At 39.8% G+C, this 21,772-nt stretch overlaps 1 protein-coding gene across 1 annotated transcript in view; it reads right to left on the minus strand.

Annotated features, from left to right (window-relative positions):
• atxn10 (ataxin 10) overlaps nt 1-21,772 on the minus strand; it is a 66,795-nt gene that overhangs the window by 25,440 nt on the left and 19,583 nt on the right. The window contains exons 12-15 of the transcript XR_003691615.1: nt 16,766-16,837; nt 10,059-10,209; nt 8,890-9,307; nt 3,959-4,015 (exon numbers count right to left, since the gene is read on the minus strand). The gene's annotated coding sequence lies outside the window, so the exon portion shown is untranslated. The remainder of the gene's footprint in view (nt 1-3,958; nt 4,016-8,889; nt 9,308-10,058; nt 10,210-16,765; nt 16,838-21,772) is intronic.

Genomic DNA, 21,772 nt, shown 5'->3' on the forward strand with positions numbered 1-21,772 from the left:
ACTGGAATTTCCTCAGGCATCTGAGGTGAAACAGTCTTTTTGAGTCATTGAGTCAATATGCAGCAGCCAAGTCAGACCCTTGGTAATGTGGACACCTAGGTACTTGAAGCTGTCCACTCTCTCCACCGAGAGGGGGGCTTTTCATTGTTGTCTGTGATCAGGCCACCATAGCTGTGTTGTCAACAAACTTGATGTCGGTGCCATAAGAATAACACATCAAATTTATATAGAATAAAATATATTGGAGTCGAAAGTGGCTACATAGTCGTATTGGTACAGTGAGTACAGCCGCTGACTCAAAACACAACCTTGGAGTGCTCCAGTGTTAAGGATGACAGTGAAAGTTAAAGTCCTCCTGACGTCATGCTCAGAAAGGGAGATGGGTGTGAGAGGTGCACCCACCCATTCATTAACCTCTGCTTCAGCTGTTTTAGCTTGTTGGCTGTTGATGGCCTCAAAGCGAGCATACAATGTGTTTAGCTCACCTGCTATAGATGCATGAGCACTTGACAAGGAGGAGGGGGTGGGCTTGTAATCTGTCATAGTTCTTACACTTTGCTTTTGAGGCTGCAACATTCTTTTCCCTTTTTGCCTCCTTCACTGCTCTTCTCACATTGTAGGCTGCTGCATAGAGCCCCAACCGTTACCAAAAATCTGCTTACAGACTAGTGTTTAGGATTTAATGGCATCTAGCAGTGAGGTTGCAGATTGCAACCAACTGAATACCCCTATCGTAACCCGTCACCCATCCCTTTCCAAACGCATAGTAGAACCTACGGTGTCCTTCAGGTAATCTAAAAATGCAAAAGGACCTCTCTTGAACCAGCGTTTGGTAGTCCGTTCTGGGCTACTGTAGAAACATGGCAGTGCAACATGGCCGGACTCACTCAAGATATAGATATGAAGGGCTCATTCTAGGTTAATGAAAACATGATTCTAAAACATTCATTTCTGCCAATAAATCCCCCTAAATCCTACACACTGGTCCTTTAAATATTAGTTAATAAACATATCATGGTACAGACACACAACATAAAGAGCAGCTTTCATGCTGACAGAACAGAATATTTTCCAATTCTGCTTTTTTTTTTGAGTAAAAACTTTTCATCTAAAATTCTGGCAACTTATTTTGACATGTAAATATTAAGCTGAGATATGTTAGTAGTACGTACATTTATTTATTTTTAATTTTAAGTGGTAGGCTTTTCCAGAAAAGTAAGCTGATCCCACATCCTGCAGTGGGTCAGTTGGCCATGCTGTATGTAGAGGGATACCTGCAGAGGTCACACATGAGCTAAAACTCTGCATGGAGAAGGGCAGAGGAAGTGGAGAGGGAAGAGAAACACCAGAGAGAGACAGAGAGATGACAGACCAGACTTTTACTAACAGCATTTACAGATAGTTTGTATGGACTGTGAAAGTTTGTTTTGTGGGCCTGAGCAGTTTGCTATATAGAACAATACAATGAGTGCAGCAGGTTTAAGTAAAAGTAGATTTCTTCATTTTCTACTTCTATATCCCAATACCTTTGTCTTTTCTGCTTTATTTGCTAGTAACTATTAGGTAGAGACACACAAACACTGAAAATACATTGAGTTCCTCTGTACTACTACTGAAGCTATTTTATTTTACAGTACATTTTCTGTACTTTTCACTCCTCTACCTTTATCAATCTGCCAAAGCTGCTAGTTACTTTAACACTTGAGGGTTTACATGCAAAACATATTGCTTATATTGTATATTGCAGGTGGGTACATTGCTAAACTTGTATCTACCCAACACTACAAGTCATTAGATGTAGTGCCACCTGTATCAGCTACAATAAAAAAACACCTGCTTCAATCAATAATTTACATCTCCTTTATTTAACTGAAGGGGACTGTTATTCAGAATAGGTAATAGGAATATTTTGCTGCTAATTCATTCTGCAATTCAGAAGAGGAAATAGTAGAAACTGATGTAAGAGACACGCAAAAGCTCTTCATTTCATGTAATGGTGGGGCCTTAAAAAGACAGCATCCTAAGATTATTGAATATTTAATTTAGTATAAGCATTACATACTGTGGCTTCAACGAAGCTTTACATACAGAATACAGTATGAATGTGACACTCTCATATGTGTGGAGGAGGGTTTTCTCACTTAGGAAAGACACACAGATTGAGAGGAACGTCAAGTTTCAAGCAGCTTAAGTGAATTCTGATTTCACCCAGGCCATGGACACGTATACCAGTTACAAGTCTTTTTGTCAAGAATGCTCTTCATCCAACCTTATCCGACTGGTTACCCTTGTGCACTCGTTATGGTTTGTTAAGCCCAGCCGTTACTGCCCTTTGGGATGGAGTCAGAGATACACTTTCCAAATTCTTAAGCATGAATGTAGCCCTATATCCAGCCACATGTTTTTTTTTGGTATTAAGCAACTGTAAATCAGCAAAAAAAAATATATCACAATAGCATGCCTTGCATCAAAACGCTTAATCCTTATGAACTGGAAAGTCAGGAAGGCAAAGTGTTTTGACTTGTATAATTGGCTGGAGTAGTTCCGGAACCTTATAAGTATAGAAAAAGCAACCTTGTTATTGATGTATCCTGATGGGGTTGGGAATGGCTTATGGGCCACAATAAGGTAGTTCCTGGACTCACAACCCACATTCTTCCCTTCGTAATATAAAAATGTCCTCGCTGGACCTAATACTCTAGTCCTGGTCCCATCATATCCTTTTTCCGGTTAAGAATATTTTATAAAAAAGTAAAGTGTATTAATAGCAATGTACATGTACCTCCATGCATGTTCCGTGGTCACGTTTGGTGTCAGACAGAAACACTGGCATGAAATAATGTATTCACTGTAACCATCCCCCCACCCCCCATATTTCATTTGTTTGTCCTGTCTATAATTTGTTCGCTATGTCCTTATAGTGTCAGTTTGCCTTTTCTGTTCATTTGTATGTCATGAAAAAATAAATATGAAAAACAAATACTCTTCATTCCATGCACATAATTTGACAGTTGTCACAAGTCATAAATCTTTCCATTAACTTTTCTTCCAGCATTTTAAAGCTTAGGGATGACTAAATATGTCCCTATTGAATAACATTTTAGTTATTCACTGGACTATTCACTCAAAACCACATTTTCAAATAGCATAGGCTACATTCTATGACAACAGATTTACGAGGAGTCAAAGATGTCACCTTGTTAGAACCAACTTCATGGAAGAATTCAAAATCCAAAAATGATCACACAACAATTTTTTTTCTCATTACATAAAATCCACTATTGTCATATCCCCCTAACTCTCCAAAAACATTCCAAAACTAAAGCCAGGCATCGTTCTCCTTCACTGGGAAAATCTAAGTGCTGATGGTGTTGCTGGACAAACTGCGGCTCATCACTCAAATCTCATTCTGCTCATTATGGTCCGTTTAAAATATACTTGATTGGACTGAAACATTAGGAGAAGATTGTCTTTTTGAGCGCATCTTATTTTATGTATTGTCACTCACAGTTTCACAAGAGCTGGGGAAGAATGCCCACTGTGCATTCGATTTTTTGAGTGCATTCTGCTTTGAAACTCGACAGATATGCTTATTTCCTAGATCGAGTTTCAATTTCAATTTTATTCTTCAAACATGATATAACCAGGTTAGTCCCTTTGCCAAATGTTTATGGGTTAAAGTATTGCACTATACATAAAATATGATTAGTATTAAACAAAGAAAAAATAATAATAGGTGCAACGCTGCAACAATTTTGAGGCATAAGGCCGCATAATACATTAGCTTTGACCCTTTTGTCTATCAAGTATGAATCCTAAAATTCATTGAATCCTACTTAGTAGGTTTGTGATCATAACCACTTAAGTTGATATTGTAAGCAACCCAATATTTTTGTATTTGACTATGATTTTGTACACAGGCTGAGGGGACATTTGTGTGTGTTAGCCTTGTGCTCACCTGCATTGCAGTATTTGAGGTCTTGTGGATCCACGTCTACTTGTGTCCTCACTTGCCCTGCACAGAAAACACAAAACACAGAAAAAGACTCAAATGACAAATTAAAAGTGTGGAGCGTCACGCTCCCTTGTTTCGACCTGCACTGTGAAAAATGATCGCGATCAGTGATTGATTAGGATGTGTGGCGCTCCGTTTTGTTGCGCGTTGTTCTCACACAGTGTGCCAGTAGAAGCTGAGCACAGGACATTCTGGAACATTTCTGCTGTTACATGTCAGTGCTGTTGGGCAGAGCTCCAGCTCAGATTTATTCATTCTTTTCAACCTTAAGTTTGGTTTGTAATTACATAAAAAATAATTAGCATTCATTAATCATTAATAATACTTGTGTTTTTTTATACGTAAAAAAATATCAAAGAGACTTTATTTTCATTAAGAACAATGATGAGGTGAATCGAGGTAAAAGCTCATACTATTCTATGCTTTCCTATGCATTCCATTTACTCTATGCTTAAACAAGCACAATAAAGGAGATGCATGTGAAAATAAACATCAAAGTTGAAACAACTGAGATGCAGGTTGTGCATACAGGAGCAGCCATTCAACACTAAAATGTGTCTATTCAGACTGTACAATAACAAACACTACTGATTCATTGTCTGCCCTTTAGGAAGGTCAAAGCAAAAAGTCAGATGCAGCCTCGGACCTGAGGCTGCTGGAGGTCTGCGTCAGGATCAAGGACATCTGGGCAAGGTGGAGGCTTAAGTGGATATGTTCTCAGAGCAAATCAGCCCTTCTGCTATATTGATACAAACGTCTATATACACACACACACACACACACACACACGCACACACCAAGTAAAGGGAAAAAAAGGGCACTGCATTATTCCATGAACAGTTCAGTTCATTGAGAAACTAGAGTGGATCTCCTTTGTTCTTATTTCTGTCGTGCAGCAGCAGCAGTGTGTCCTACTACATTCAAGTTCAATCTTGCAGACACACAAGTCAAACAGTTAAAGAGGCTGAGAAGGTGGTTTCAGTTAGAATATTATAGAACTTATTTCATTCCTAAAAATCCACTTTTACTGCAATTTGTACACAAAACCTTGAAAATGAGATGATCTACAATTTAGGTCATGCCGTTTCAACATTTCTAGCATTTGCCTTGGCCTGCATTTGATTCTTGGAACGAGTGTCATCAAACGTGAAATGTGTCTGAGAACAAATTCAAACTTAGGCAACATTAACCAAATAAATCCATTTGACGTTTACATCCAAAACATGATCGCAGTTTGGGATATCAGTTGCATTGTGGCTGCCACAGGAAAACTACTTAAATATTTGAGCCATTTATCGCTCACCCAGAAGGATTATCAGTTATTTTTAGCTTGTGTTCTTTCCTTATTATCACAGCTTTAAGAGATTCAGAATCCTTAACTGTGCCTTAACACTGGCCTTGATAAAGCCAGTGGTACAGTTTGTGTAGGTGTTTTATATTTTTGTTTTGTCACCTCCTAAGTACATAACGAGGGCAGCCTCTTTTTGCTGTGGGTACGTTAAAACTAAACCTGAAGAACCTGCACTGTTCCCCACAGAGCCCTGCTTCATTTGCTTTTCGTCTCTCCTTTCCTATCCCCCCTCCCCATCTTCTCACATGAACTCTACATAAACCCGCCGATTCCCCCAGAACAACTAGACATAAAACACAAAAGTGAGATAAAATACAAACTGAAATAGACAATATGGTATAGAGAATGAAGAGAGGGAGGGAATGAGAGAGAAAAAGAGAGAGAGAGAGAGAGAAGGAGGCCAGATTGCAGAGGGTTGAATCAATGCAGCGGCCTGGTCCCTTTTTTTCATCTCCCCTCTCTTTTTTTCATTTTCTCTCTCTCTCTCTCTCTCTCTCTCTCTCTCTCTCTCTCAAATGATTCACAGTGGAAAGAAAAGGCCTTTTCCTTGTCCTCAGTTGAACTCCACATCAGCTTCCTGTTAGAAAAGCAAGGAGGAAACACCCAGAGCAACATGCGCGTGCGCACATACACACTCAAATACACACAGTGGAAGGCCTTCACTAGTAGATTCTTCGCAGCAAAAGAAATTAGGTCAAACACTTAAATGCCCTGCACTGAGATGCACAGAGATTTTAAACGTAAAAGTGTTTGGTGGGGACAGCAAAGGCATACCGGGGCAACAAACATGAATGCAAACAAACAAACGCTAGTTGCACTTGAAAATACATACAAGCTACACGTTATACTGTCATCTCATGGCTTGCAACATTATTAATACCAAAAAAAGAAGATGAAATAATCAGTCAGACACCCACTGCTACTACTGTTAATATACCATCCATCTGTGCAGCTTAGAACATGACAAGGTGCCTCGGACACACAATAAAATAAATTCTGTGTATTTAAAAAAAAAAAAAAAAAAGGCTCAGAAAACCACCTTTAAAGTCTCTTCACAGGCAGAAACTAACGCACTACGTGCATGCATTTTCAAAACGCAAGATGACCTGATGAGTAAAGTGACAGGAGTCTCTGTGAGCCTCTACAACACAGTTCAGGACAGGATGGGACAGCACAGCACGCCACATTGCAGCATCAGCCGTGCACACTGAAAATCCCCGCCCCAACTCCACGGCTGCCCACTCTCTGACCTGAAATGCCCTTAAAGAAACAACACACCATATCACCATCACATCCAATCAACTATTCATAGAAAGGCTGGATTGCACTCGGCCTGATCTTGCCGTTTAGGGTTTCAATCAATTGCGTGAGATATGAGAGGGTGAGATGGAGAGTGGGAGGGAGAATGAAGCTGTTCGGAAAGCAAATAAGAGAAAAATTTGGGTGAATCCAAGCCTCCTCTCCTCTCCATATTGGCCACTGCCAGTATGGCCCACAACAGAGCTCTGAGCTACAGGGTAAATCAGACGATAATCACGCCAATTTTCATTCTGTCGCCATGTGCATGCTCCTGTCCCACTGACTCACAGTGGTGAAATGAGTCCCAATCCATTGTCTGAGGGCAACCTGTGTTTCTGCTCCATTTTCTCAAAGGCACAATGACATGTTCCTGTTTATAGCGGTGACTGGGCTTTATAAACATGCAAAATCAGTTATTAATACGTCTCATTAAAAGACTGTGTTTGCGACCAACGGCCGCGGCCAAAAGGTCATTCGGAACCTGTTCATATTTTGGCTTCTGACAGCTCTGTTCCTCTTTCCAATGAAAGATACATGGAGGGGAGAGAATGTGGTAGTAGCACAACACCATATTTCTGTCAGCCAACACAGAACTTTTCTCAGGAAACACTGCTGCGTTGCTATTTCGACTGACACTCCGGTATGAGTAGAATCTTACCCGGCAGGTCAGGCCATTCTGCAGATGAACTTTTGAGAGCACACACTCACACTCACACACACACACACACACATACAGAGATCAAGCAAAATACATATGTGCCAATGCCAGAGATGATCTGAAAGGAGGAACAACCCCTTAAGAAAAACTAATGAAGTGTGGTGTGCGTGCCACATTTAAACTTTTGACTTGTGCTGAGCTGAAGGCGCTGTAGGTAAAAGTTATCCTTGTCATGAACGATATCTGTGGCATGATCTGAGACATCTAAGCTAAAAAGAGACAATGTCTGAATCTCACAAAAAAACATGGGGACATGTTGAAATGGACTGTAAAGCAGTACACGCACAATTTAAATCCTGTATTTTCACTCAATGTAAACAATAATGTGATACTATTGCAAAGTACGCGAATAGTCTTTCTACTATTTTAATTGCACTATTGCATTTTGCTTTAGTTGCTCAGAGAAAGATGATGGTCCAGATTGATTTTTTTTTCTGTGCTATTTTAACAATGAATAATCTATAGCCACAAGAAGAAATGATTTAGGCCACACATCAAACTTTTATATGAACCTTAAAAACTACTTATTTGTTCTGTTCTCTAATGCAAACATTTACGTGTCCTACAGTACCTGATGAATGTGCAGCTCACGTTATGACTGTTCAAGCACACACACACATATAACGCCAAATACATATGATCACATCGGCTATATCCACACTTTAATTCCTCTAAGCAATTGAAGTTTCTATCTTTAGAAAACAACAACAAAAATTGTATTTTAAAGAAGCTCACTGTACACCTGAGAAACAGTCAGGGAGCCCACACAGGACTTTTAGCCATTAAAAATACATTCAGCTAATTCTGAGATAGCTCTTCTCAGGTTTCAATGAATTCATTTCATCAAAAACTTCTCTCAGGAAAACCACAGTGAAACATCAGGGGAAACCGCACAGCTCTACCATATGTTCTCATGTCTTACATACACTTATTATCTCAGAGCGAACAGCTCGGGAGACGCCGCTTTTCTAATTAAATGCACATTTTACTGAAATTCTGTAAATTGCTCACATGGAGAGCGGTGGTGTTTTCCGCTGGATTGACGTGATCTGCCCGGCTGCCTATCTCTGCTTGCATCGGGGACAACAAAGGAAAAGATTATGCCTCTCTGCAAAGGGAAACTAGGGCACTAAGCGACCTCGTTCCTTGTATTGCGAGGGAGAATTTACAGTCTGGCGACCATGTCTCGTCTTCACGTAAAGACTGGGAGGTGTTTGAGACTTGTTCGCAAATTTACATACAATTATGTTAAGCTGTTAAACTGTTATTCGGAAAGCGGTTGTTTTTAGCACCCTGGAAACTTCCCCCCCCCCCAAGGACTGTGGATCAGTTCAGTCATAACAGTGTCAATATCCACTGACCCAGTCTGGGGGAAATATATCTAGCCTATAGCTGTATGCTTACGCTCAAAAAGTCGATGTTCGTTGTTATTTTTACGCACTTTATGCAAATGCAAACCTCTTAAAAATCGTAAAATCAGAAAATGGTAAATTCAAGACTACGCACCGACAGGTCTCGAGTTCAAGTTGGATGGTATCTTCCTCCGGGGTGTCCAACTCCAAGTCGGCGTGCTTTATATCTTCTATACGGTGGCTCGTCGTCTCTGGGAACCAAAAAAACGGAAATAAAAAAGCACAAAGCCATAGCCTATTTGTAGACTGAGAGGTAGAAAAGAAATCGTCGTGTTGTATGTGTCTCCGTGAGCGACTACCGGGCCACGAAAGAGTTGTCCCCCCCTCTCTGTCTCTCTCCGCAGCCATCCAGCTCGGTTCAGTGGGGGCACCGGCTGCAGGCTGCAGACTGCGTCGCTCGTCCTTCGCCGCCGATGAACCAGATGTGTCAAGTTCAGCTGAGGTGAAGCCTCGTTATACAACCGGACTGGGTGTGCAGCGACATGCACTATCGGGCTGCTATTTAATGTCTCCTAAAGGAAAAAAGAAAAGGCAGACCACATTAAAATATCTACAAAAACTAGGCTGTGTTGAGATGATTATTAAGGGCTGCCTCACTTCCCCCTCCTCCTCCTGCCCCCTCCGCGGATCTAAAAAGCACTATTTGCTTTAGTGAATTTACCTGATGTCAGCCTTATGGGTTATATATGGGTTAGCCTTATTTTCAGTGTGTCGTACACTTTACTGTGGGCTGAAAATAGCCGCGAAATTATAAATAACACTTAATTATCACACGGGACTATTAACAGCATGACTCTGTTTTATTTATACAATTCCAATAATGTAAGACAAGGTCACTTTAATGTCACAATTTTAGTGTTGTACGCAAACTTCAACTCCATCTTGGATTAGTTTAGACACAAAATGTCGTTTTTTTCGTTCGTATAATCCCCCACCTATGTCTAACAGCAGCTTGCCACATGCTTTAGTTCTACATTCTTATTCATATTAAAGTATTTCAAGTAAGCAGCAGGCGTTAGGTGTTAAAGAAAATTAACAATAAACAAGTAGGCTAATAGGCTAGTTAACACCTTAAATGTGGCTGTATCTCCCTCCAATAATGCACAAAGAGCACCGATAACCGAAATAAACACATTCAAAACATGGCTAAATTACTCTCTCATGCTACCTATAGTTTTAGCTCTACTAACTAGGCCTAAATGTTTTTCTTTTATGCTAGCTAACAAAACAGTCATGCGTAATTTAAAGCTGCATTTCTCACACCTGTTTGCCTGCGTTAATTGGCTTGATTCGGTTTCTTCCCCTCTGTAAGTTAATGAAGGTCTAGCTATCCAGTTAGACACCACAGGTGACTTGAAGACAAGCCCAGACTTGTTACCCGATTTGCCTCACAGACACTTTATTGATTAATCAGCTGTGGAGAGGAAGCAAGACGAAGCTGTTAAAGAACCATTCTGTAATTCAAAAAGTTATTAAAAAATGATTCCCAATAACCAAACATGGCTACAAGAGCTACATTTAATCTCTTAAACAGTTTAATATGAGTCTGAATTTAAGTAGACGACAATACACCATGGACTTCAAATTGGCAATATTGTATTTGCTATTGAAAAAGAAAATCTGCAAGGGAATGAGCATATCTATTAGTACAACATATTAGATTACGTCCATTTTCTTTATTTGTTTGCTCTGTAAAAAAAAACACATACAGTACACTGCAAATGCAGACACACAAATAGATTTTCAGTAGAATAAAGACTTCAAACAATAACGGAAATAGACACCTGCAGAGTCACGATTTTAAAATGCAGGGAGAGAAATGAAAGTGCATGTTAAATAAAGTGCATCTGTTTTCAGATTTGGCCTGGATAATACTTTTTAAATTAAAGTCCCGGATAAAAAATAACTTTTAATATGGACTCCCTGAAATTTTTAAGACCACACTCCTTCACTTTGATAAGTCAATTATTGAATTTACAAATTAATTACAATGTCCTTATGGTGAATTTCAGTTCAGTCCATTTAAAAATATGTTATTGTCCCTTAAAAGTAAACTGGTTTGAAGAAAATGCTTTACATCAAAAAATAAAATAAAACATTAAACATTATAATCTGTGAACAACACAGAAAGTTTAGTCAAAAAGAATAATGTAATTAAAAAGCCAATGTTCATGCTCAAGTCACAGTTTGTGTGTGTTTTTTGCACATGAGTTGAAGCACCAGTCCGACTGTGAACCTGCACAACAGAGGCGAGTGTATTGAGTGGTGGTAAATCTGTATTGACAGGTGATATTACAGTTGCACTCAGTGACCGTACTCTGTGTACAGTACTCCTATATCCATCAGAAAGATATAGGATTAGGTGTGTGTGTGTGTGTGTGTGTGTGTGTGTGTGTGTGTGTGTGTGTGTGTGTGTGTGTGTGTGTGGGGCTTACAGAGATTAGAAGGTGACACAAGTTCATTTTGATATACATTCACCTGATGTGACTCAAGACAAACATACACATTCTTTTTTTCAGGGTTTAAAAGTAAAATAAAGCTGAGCTGTTAACAAGTATTAAAAACTGGGTGGTCCATGGGTTAGAAATACTTCTTTATAAATATAAACTGTGTGTGCACTTTATTATCATTGAATAAATCACTGCTTATCCTTTTAGCCAATTCTAAACAAATGCTTAAAAAATGAGTGACATTATTATCAGTATGTAATTAGAGTACTATTTGTCAAAGCGTTTATATATATAAAAAAAGTACTTATAACAGTGTAAAATCCAATTAGATTTTTCTCTCTAACATACATAATAGTGACTTTACATGACTTTATTTTAATCAGTAAACAGAGTTATTTTTTATACAGCTGTCTGTATTTGTTTATATACAAGCCTGTTATTGGAGCTTCTAATGGTCCATATGTTATAATTATATTATTATGTAAGAATATATCACACATTATGGAACATACAGATGTATGCCGATTTGCAGTTCGATTTTATCGATACATTTATTTTAGTTCTTTTTTTATATATTTTTATTAGGTAACACAACATTGTTAATAAAGCTATTTGAATTTAACTGACTTTCTTCCACTGTGACTGTTTCATTTATTTTGCATTTGAAATATTTATAGTTTTTTAAGGTATAAATGAATAAGCTAAAGAAGAGATAATAAGGAGGAAATCATTTTGCATAGTTCCGGTTACTCAAGTGGTCTTTACAAAATAATATCCACAGTGAGACGTCCCTGAGCAGCAGCTTTCAAACCTTATAATACACTGAAAAATCAAAACGTTGCATAAATATATCACTTTAAGTATGATATTAAGAGATGTTTGTACCACTAATGGATATACTGTATTAAGCACTTATCATCCAAAACCTTACACCTAAATGGACCTTAGCACTCAATACTCATCAATCTTTCATTTTATACAATTTGTATATTCAATCACATCAATTAGGAAAAGAGTATTGTCATAGGGAAAAGTATTGACTCCACCATTATCCTTCTTTAACGAGATTTTTCCCATAATTTGAACCAGAAACATGTCCGAGGAGGTGAGGAGAGGACAGGGGATCTTGTGGAGGTGGCAGGGCGCTCCATTTGGCACTGCTAATTTGCAATCAGACACTCTCTTTGAGCTCTTTTTTCTACCATGTCTCCAGACAGTGTGGATGGCAGCTGAGACAAAGCTAGCATTATCCGCCGACCAAAGCCCCTCTTAGTTTTATTTCAGGCCACTGCTCTCAGACACAGACCATTCTGCATGGAGCACCCAAAGTACGGCAGCTAGAGAGGAGGGAAGGAAGGAACAAGTTCGGAGCATGAAGCGGAGGAGAGGGCGAGGGGAGGTGTGGTGTGGAAAACAAGTAGGAGGAGGCTTTGTCAAGGGCCAAACTGCTGTCTCTCCCCCACTGCACTCACTGCCTACCCTCCTCTAGCTGCTCCTTCCTCTCCTTGGATGTTACCCCGGCCTGTGTTTCCCCGCTAACATGCTGCAGTGCAGTGCCACGCCCCACCTAGTACCATGAAAAGACTCGAGACTTGATCGTTCACACTGCTCAGACCCAGAGGGCTGATCGTGACCTTTTCCCCTACACCTTACTTTTTTAGTCACTCTGAGCAAAATCTGATTATAGATAAGTATTGCAAGTGTATGAAGTTCAATAAACTCTTGGCAGCTACATTTGGCTGCTGCACATGCACCAAACAGAGAATATACTATAAGGTATATCATAGGGGTGCAGTGATCCGATACACCGGATCTGTATCGTGCCCGATCCTTTGTGATGGGTGTGCAATCAATATTTTTTATTCAAGTTTTGTTTAGTGTAGGTTGGCTGAGCATGCATGTTTTTACAGTAACACCCTACTTAGGGAAATAATGAAAATTAGTAAATGATAATAGCTTTTCCTGGGTTACTGAGAAGAGCGTGTGTCCCTAATGGTTCAGTGTAACGTATAGCTAATTTCATCTTTTAGAAATCAATTGTGGGAGCACACGTGCGTGTCTGAATGTGTCCGTGGACCTGGGTTGTCACATTATTATCAGCAGTGCTGTGGCTGTACAGTATGTTGTGGCTAGGTTGCCACAGGTAACAGGTCAATGATTACCCAGAGGGCCTAGGGTGTCCTCAAGCTCAGGTCAGAACTAGTTCCCCGTGAGAGAGAAGAACAACAGCGGGCTGCAGCTGCCATCTGTAACTCTAGGCCTGCGCAGTTATCAGTGTCTTATCTGCTTGAAAAGCTGCATTGTGTTCACATTGTGTGTGCGGGCTGTGATATGAGCGGGGCCACGCTTCAGGAGTTTATGCTGTATTTTATGAAGTGATGACATGATCCTTTTTATTTTTTTTCTGCAAGTGGTCATTTTAAACAAGTAGGTGCTACATTTTTTATATTATTCACATGGTTATTTTTGGTTATTATCTTTAAATACAGATCTGCCACATGTTTCAGCCATGATTAAATCAATGAATCAATGACTGGACTGTTGTCTTTCATTACACATCAATAATGTTTAAAAGCAGGCTCCAAAAAGTAAAGCTAATAGAAACACAGAGGGGGGGAAACTGCCTCGGTCCTCTTTTGGTTTGGGCCGATTCCCACAGGTTGCCTCACTTATTAGCTGCTTTCCTGCGCTGGACCGAAGAGCACAATCCCTCTCAGTCTCACTCGAACACATAACAATGCCAGGAATGGCTGCATTTGTGCAGTACGGCCATTAGGCAACATCCGTCTGCCTAATTCATTCAATTTCTCCCTCTGCCATGCCAGCACAATTGGCCTGAAAGGGCACAGGTGGGGGGCAGAGGAGGCTGGGAAGCTTGTTGCTGAAATGCAAGCAAGCTAAAGTTGGTCACAGTTGTAAATGCTAGAGCACTGGATGGGTTAAAGCACAGGACACGTGACAGACTGTTGGGAAAATGGTGTCCTTGCAGCGATCCCTGCAGGACTCAGCGGTCACCCTGACCCCCCCACTCTGAGCTCGACCCTGACTATATCTTTAGCAGTGAACGGTACAAATTACTGGATCGTATGGCTCGACTTTCTCCCCTCTTCAATCCCTTTCTCTTTCTCACTTTCTTTTTCTCTGGATGACCACAAACAGCCATTGTCACTGCAGACCACGAGAACAATTGGGTTCTTATGCTGTGGCCGGTCAGGGGATGGGAGGGTAAACTTCAGCAATGACTGCACTAAGTAAATTATAGCTCCAATGGCCTGTGTGGTTTGGAGAGGCTGCACTTTGTGAGAGGTCCTGCAACTAAAACCACCAGTTCAACACATTTGTTGCCTCTGCTCTGCAAAATGACGACGGCACGGCAAAGGCAGACTTTTTTTTCCTTCCTCGATTGGTATGGTTCGCATTCATGCAAACGCTTTCGACTCACAGTGAATGCTGTTACGAAGCAAAAGTAGCTTTTTGAAAAGCACTCACACTTTCTAAAGCAAACTGAGTCACATCTTAGGAAAACTAAATAATTGTGTGACTGCAGGGCAATGGATTGCCACAGTCCTGTGCTCCCTCTCTCCCTCCCTTCCTCTCTCTCCCTTCCCTCTCTCAGATCAAGGCTCCGCCTGTCCACTGTCCTCCCGCGCTCCGATCGCTCCACCCTCCCGCCCTATCCCCTTTCTACATGACATCATATGCACATCTGTCGTCCCAACAGGGTGCTGGTGACACAGACAGGCCACAAAATTAGTAGAGCTCTCTCCCTCTGCCTTTGTCACCATCTCTTTCTTTTCTTCTGGCTCTCAGTTTCTTGCTCTTGATCTTTCTCTCCATGTCACTCTGTCTATAGGTGCCTTTCATTCTTTTATTCTTTCTTTCCCTGCAAACCTTTTTTTCTACTCCTTTTCCCTGATGCATTGTGTCCTGTAATAATATGGTTGCATCTGACCGTTTCCTACAATGTGGCACGTACATTTGAGCAAGCAGGAAACAGCCATTAAACTAAATGATCCATGGGCCTGACCCCAGCCTTGACCCGTGTGATTGTGAGCAAACTCAATCAGCAAGGTCAGCACTAACATGATGTGAGTCTTACGAAAGTTTTTTTTTCTTGACTTACTCTGATTTGAGCTATTAGAGCCTGCTAAAACCGGTTAAGAGGTTGTGGTTATATCAATTTGTGTGTGTGTGTGTGTGTGTGTGTGTGTGTGTGTGTGTGTGTGTGTGTGTGTGTGTGTGTGTGTGTGTGAGATAGAGAGAGAGGAAGAGAAAGAGAGTGTGAGCGATTTTTTGTGTGTTTCGACAGTATAGGCCAACCCATTAAGGGCCAAGTATTTCCAAGGGAATAGAAACTTACAGAAGTGTAACACATGTTTGAATCCCTAAAGCCCCAGTGTAATAATTCTTCACATACGAATTACTAACAGATCAAGTTGTGCTGGATCAAACTAGCTGCAGCGGAATAACAATCTTTGGCGATGTAAATGAACAAATACAATTAATTCAACAAGATTCCTTCAGGAACAAATGGGTACTTCTTAAATATTTTCTCTTTATTTAAAAGGGTTACAAACGGTTTCTAACACCTTCTTCTTATTATTTAAATAATGCATGATGAAAAAGCAAATAAAAAGCATATACAAATAAATAAATAACCACTACTAAGTAAATTGACCTAAATGAGTTAACCAGAAGCAGAAGGATGTGGAGTGGCTTCACTTTTGTTTTGCGGTCCTGATCTGACCCAAAACAACTCCGACACCAGCACAAAATGCAGCAGATGGGATTTGAACCCAGTATTACACATGGGGCTCATGGGCCTGATGACCACCACACACTTTAAATTATGCAAAATCTGAATTTATAATTGCATGCATGACTCTGGATTATCACTTTAGTAATTCTTACTAAAAGCAGGAATTATTATTTAGAAAACAGCATGTTGCAAAATGACAAATGTGGCACTATAGTGTGACAGGATCCAGTGCTCAGAAAGCACTGCTAATAATTAGATGTGTTCTTGTTGTTGCTGTAGACAATGAAGCAGATCTGATGTTTTTTTAATCTATTTGTCAAATACTAACATCTGGCTCGTGTGTGTGTATCTGTACCTACAATAAAGACACAGTACTGTCTGCTGATAGGGAAGCACACGTTGCCCTTTTCACATGCGAGTGATTGGAGTGCACAAACCAATTCCTAGTTGATGGTGAAATAAAGTGTATAAATATCTCTTTAATTACTCTAGTTTAAACCCAAGGATTACAGATTCATGAAAAGCAATAGTGAACACAATTATCTTTGATTTCGGGTTCACTAAAAACGTAGAGATGCTCAGAGATGTCCCGTGTTTCCATGAACAAACGTAACGGTTACATTTTAAAAATCCGATGGTAGGAACCAAGATGGCGGAACCTCCGATGGATGGTGGGGACTACAGGCTGCTGGACAGCTTTGCCTCCTGTACTTTAAAACATGGGAGTAAAGAGCCCCCTTGAGGATCTTAAAATTACTCACCTTCATACACAATGCTGAGACACGGCAATGTCAGAGTCACCTCAGGATCAACGCTGGATATTTGAACAGAATCTGAAACAAGTGGAAACGGAAAGAAAGAAATCAGAAAGGTTTAACACGTGTCTCACTGAATACGCATTATTCATTTCAAACTAAATGATAATAATGCAATGTGATGATGAAACCTTTATTAGCGTGTTGATGATGTAACACTAGTGTTCGTTTCTGATAAAGTGTATAATAGCTGCTATTCTAATGTCAAAAAAAGACAGAATGCTGGTGTAAAAAAAGACATGCTTTACCCAAACCAGAGAAGTGAACTAAGCCCTTCTCTGGTGCTTTGTCTCCCTCTGCAGTTACAACTGAGGGAAGACAGTTCGACAACAAAGAACAATAGAGCGAGGTGCAATAGGCTGACAGTGGAAAAATAAAAAAAGTGGGAAAATAAAAAAAGTGGAAAAATAAAAAAGTGGAAAAATAGCAAATCACTGCATGCATACTAGATGTAAAGCAAACAGTCGGCATGTGTTTATTCCAATTAATCACTACAGATAATACTTTTAACTTGTTATGAGCTTGTACTATACAATCTGTATAGATATACAATATGTGTTTTGGTGCTTGGAATGCACACGGTTGGAATGTGCTTTTCTAGGGCAAGTTGTGCATTCATGACTCCCTGTAGATAACCATGAACAATGTAAATAACACACAGATAAGTAGACGTTTTAACCTGCGTGTCTGAATGCGCTGTTTCCTGGATTAATCATAATGAGCAAAGAAGGTCTTGTAATTTCTGGTGATGCCGTGTAGCCATTTCCCCCAACATCTGCAACATGTTTAAAACTCCAAATCTGTATTTCCACACCAAAAACATAAATCCTGTTTACATAAAAGGAATAATTTCTCAAGAAGTTTATGTGCCTCGTGGCATTGTTGGAAATATGGCCCTCCCTTCATCTGCTCTCAAAAAAGGTTCAAGATGCTTCAAAGACAATAATTGCTCAAAGTGGAATTGTTGTTCCCCAACATGGGAACAATTTCCTGCTGTCAGCTTTGTCGGGTTCCATGAATGCACAAAACTGTGTAAATTACATTTGATTACAAAGTAGTTTCTTTTAGTTGTGTCATAAATACTCTCTTGCCTGTTCACCCCCAGGGTAGTTTGGTTTTTTATCTGTCACACTCCGTAATCCCCTCACAGTGCAGGGGGGCGATATTCATTTCCCCCACCACACTCGCATATCTTGTGCATTCCAGCATGCGTTTTACCCCATTACACATATAAGCACCATGTGTTTGTCTTGCTACATTACAGTCTAAACAATGCCTATGACATTGCGGTAAAGCTTGAAAGCCACTTGAGTTGCATGTAGCTGTATGCCAAAATTGCCCATATGCCCTTGTCTGACCTTAACAAATTAAACCCATCAGGGTGTCTTAGTAGATCAGAGACACACACGATATATACGTAGGACAAAGGCATTTAATGCATGTCTTTTCCCATCTAATTAAAACTCAAACGCCATACTTAAAGAATAAAGCTGGCGTTATTGCATATTTCCCTGTCAACAGTCTCCATAATGTCAGCGGCACTCAGCTCCGTGCCCATCACTTTCTATCTTTCCAACTGGGTCAAATGTGAACAGGAGTAAATAAAAAAAATGGTTAAAAAATGCATATGTTGGTGTGGATTAATATGAGCTGGTTTACAGCACCAAGCTGGTGTAGGATTGACAGCATTCCCCATGTTCATTGTCATAAAGGAACATGCCACCAATGTGGCTCATTGCCCTTTGGAGCTTTAAAATAATGTTAAAGTTGCATAGGAAGTACGTGAATTTATCATTAAGACACAATATTATCAGAATATGTTAGATACTTTGTACAACTGTATATGTCTAGGGCCAGGGAGGTGTTTATTGACTTCCACAGGATGGGAGTTAAGGTAATTAGAGAGACAATCTTGTAAGATTTTTATCTTTTAAAAAAATAAGCCATGGGTTATTTTACTTAAGGAAATTAAGATTTTTTTGTATAAATGCAGTGTAATTTTGCATTTTGTATGTAGTGATGGTCAACAGCGGGCTGGCCCTTGGGTGTTCTCTTAGATGGTCTTGGTGATAGTGATGATGACAATATAGTGCATTGGGTATTATTCATTTTTTACTACTGTCTGAAAACTAAACTGGCTTTCAGTGACATTAAAGACCTACTCTTTTCTAGTCCACAACATGATACTAGCTGTTTGCTATGTGCTGTTGCGCAATATAATATACTGTATATTTTGATTTAGTACATTTTTTGTTTTTCGTAGAGAAAGGTCTCAAGTAAACAGCGTGAACACTTTTAAAAAGGACATAAGAGACAACTGCATTACTACAATGTAGTCACTTACATTAGATAATTGACTATCATACAGTTAGAAGTGTCAGGTTATAATGGCCTTTCATAAATATGAGTGGATGTTTTCATCAGCTGGTAGCCAAGCGGCTGTGAATAAGCCAGTGATTGCGAAGCATGGATGAAGCAGCCAATCAGCTAATACGAGTGTGCTATCCCTGAACTAACTCTATGTTCTATATCATGTAGGCCTATCTATAGTTTTGGTATCTGTATTTTGACACAGAAACTATCACATTACTATGCTGTTATTTCCCCCCCCACCAACCCCAAATTCATGAACTGGGCTTGCGTGGAGTACCTTCCTTTCCACTTTCAACTACTGCGTGTGGATGGGATTGTTATGTCTAACTCTTCCACCTACAAGCCCTGCTATTCTGCAGAAAAATGTCACTTATGATGAATTATCAGATGTTTACTATTATGATCAGCAATGCCGTTTCCTTGACAACCACTCAGAGACCCAGCTAGGGATTCTGGGCTCAAGGACAAGATAGGCCCAAAAGCCCATGGAGTCATACTGTAAGACACCATTATTAATCTGGACGTTTTTCGGCCTGCTTCCGGCTTGAGGCCCCTCCGCGTCACTGCTCCAGTTTCTCCCTGCCTGTCTCCAGCCCAGTCACTCATCCTCATAATGTGGATGATGCTATCAAAACCTTTCTCTGTCAAAACTCTGACATCTGTCCCAATACAGAACAAAAACAAGTCCTGTTTGTTTTACAGCCACTTTTATCACTGATTTGAGGTCTAGTTCAGCAGTGAGAAGAATTCCTGCGCAGCCCCAAACTTCCCAAGTCTCCACGCTCGCCTTGTCTTCTGCGCAAAAATATGAAAAGAAACAGATATCACAGTGCGAGTGCCAGGACAGTGAGTGCATGCTTCTTAAGTGCTATCTTGGCTTTGGAAATTGTGGTTTAGGAGTATTATTTGGACAGAAAGAGGGATTGGGAGTGAGAAAGAGACAGAGAGTAAGAGACATACAGAACACACACATAATGAGTTCGGCCTATCCTGACCACGAGCCAGAGACATTATCGTTGAGTCCACTGAAATAGCTGCAGATTGAGTTCCTGTGACGAAGTTTCAGCAGCCACGAGGGTCCAATTTAGTGGCAAAAGTGTTTCTCATTCTTTACAGTACTGGGTATATCTGACTGCAGCTATAGTTACACACAATCTAAGTGGGCATAAGGATCAAGCCAATCTTATAACAGCCAAAGAATGAAAGGTATTTCATTCTTTTATATCATACTCCAAATCACTGCAATCTCTCAAAATGCTTTGTTGGCAGTTTAAGGGAATTTAAATTAAAAGGTTCATTTCCACAAAACTGCCCACAACCATTTTCTAAGAGAAGGTCTCACTTTTGTTCAGATGATTGATATCTCATTTTGGAACAAATCATATTAATATTATCTCCTCGTGGTCATTTGTTTAGCTCAAGTGAAGCTCAGAATGTCTCAATTTTCGGTCTCCAAAATGTCAACAACGAGCCAATAAGATATGTACTCTGTCCTCTGTCCACTCTGTGAAGTAGACCTATAAAACTCCTCGTCCTTTGAAGGTGCTGTGGAATTGAACAGGATGGTCCCCTCCCATTGTACTTAAAAAAAAAAAAGAAACTCTTTAAAGTTTCACAGCAAACAGCACCCTGTTTGCTGTGGAACTTTAAAGAGTTTTAAAGAGTTTAAAGAGGTTTTTTTTTCATGCTGTTCCTTTAAAAGAAAGGAACAGCATGAATTCCTTTCTGTGTCGTCTTTGCTGGCTTTTCCATCCGATTAGACTAGGACACTTCAAAGACTATATGGGTTTAACAAGAAAAGTCACCATGTAGAAATATGTGACTAACTTTTCCAAAAGGTCTAATTCTTACAACAATTCTGCCTCGTTCATTAAAAAGTAGAACTTGTTAAATTGTAGCTAACTGATACTGCTGATCTGCTGTGCACACTAGTGTCAATGTTTAGGCCAATGTTTTGGGATGATGACATTTCCTTCATGCTGCCACATGAGGGCGTATTGTTGGTGATACACCAGCAGAACATATGAGCTGGAAGACCACAGAGTGTCATCAAATGACTGTCTGAAGCATTTCAGCAAGCATTAGAAACTGAAAGTCCAGCAGCGCAGTATTAAACCAGAATTTTGACAACAGAAAAGAAGAAGAAATTCCTTAACAAATTATCACACTTGGGAAGTTGGAACAAATGCTTTTGCTTGGAAAAATGACTGAAATGATGAATCAATATTTTAAGTAGTTGCTGAATCATTTTCTGTTGATCAGCGAATGTATTCATCAACTGACCGCTTTAGCTCTAGTTGTCTTTACTGCTAGGTACTAGGAAACTGCATTTCCCCACCCTCTTTGGCCAACTTTTAATTAAACTTTTGGCAACTTCATGGAAAAGTTAAATCACGATTTAATGTAACTTTAATACTAATAAAGGAGCTATATGACGTGATAAAACGAGTCATGTGTAGTTACTTGAGAAAGTTTCATGGACACTGTCTTATTCAGGATGGAGAATTAATTACAGTTTACTACTAATACTATTTATTGTTAGCCTATAGACATGTAGTACAATGTACAATTCATTAAAGT

Source organism: Perca flavescens, chromosome 23 (genome assembly GCF_004354835.1).
Source record: "Perca flavescens isolate YP-PL-M2 chromosome 23, PFLA_1.0, whole genome shotgun sequence".
NCBI classification, from domain to species: Eukaryota; Metazoa; Chordata; class Actinopteri; order Perciformes; family Percidae; genus Perca; species Perca flavescens.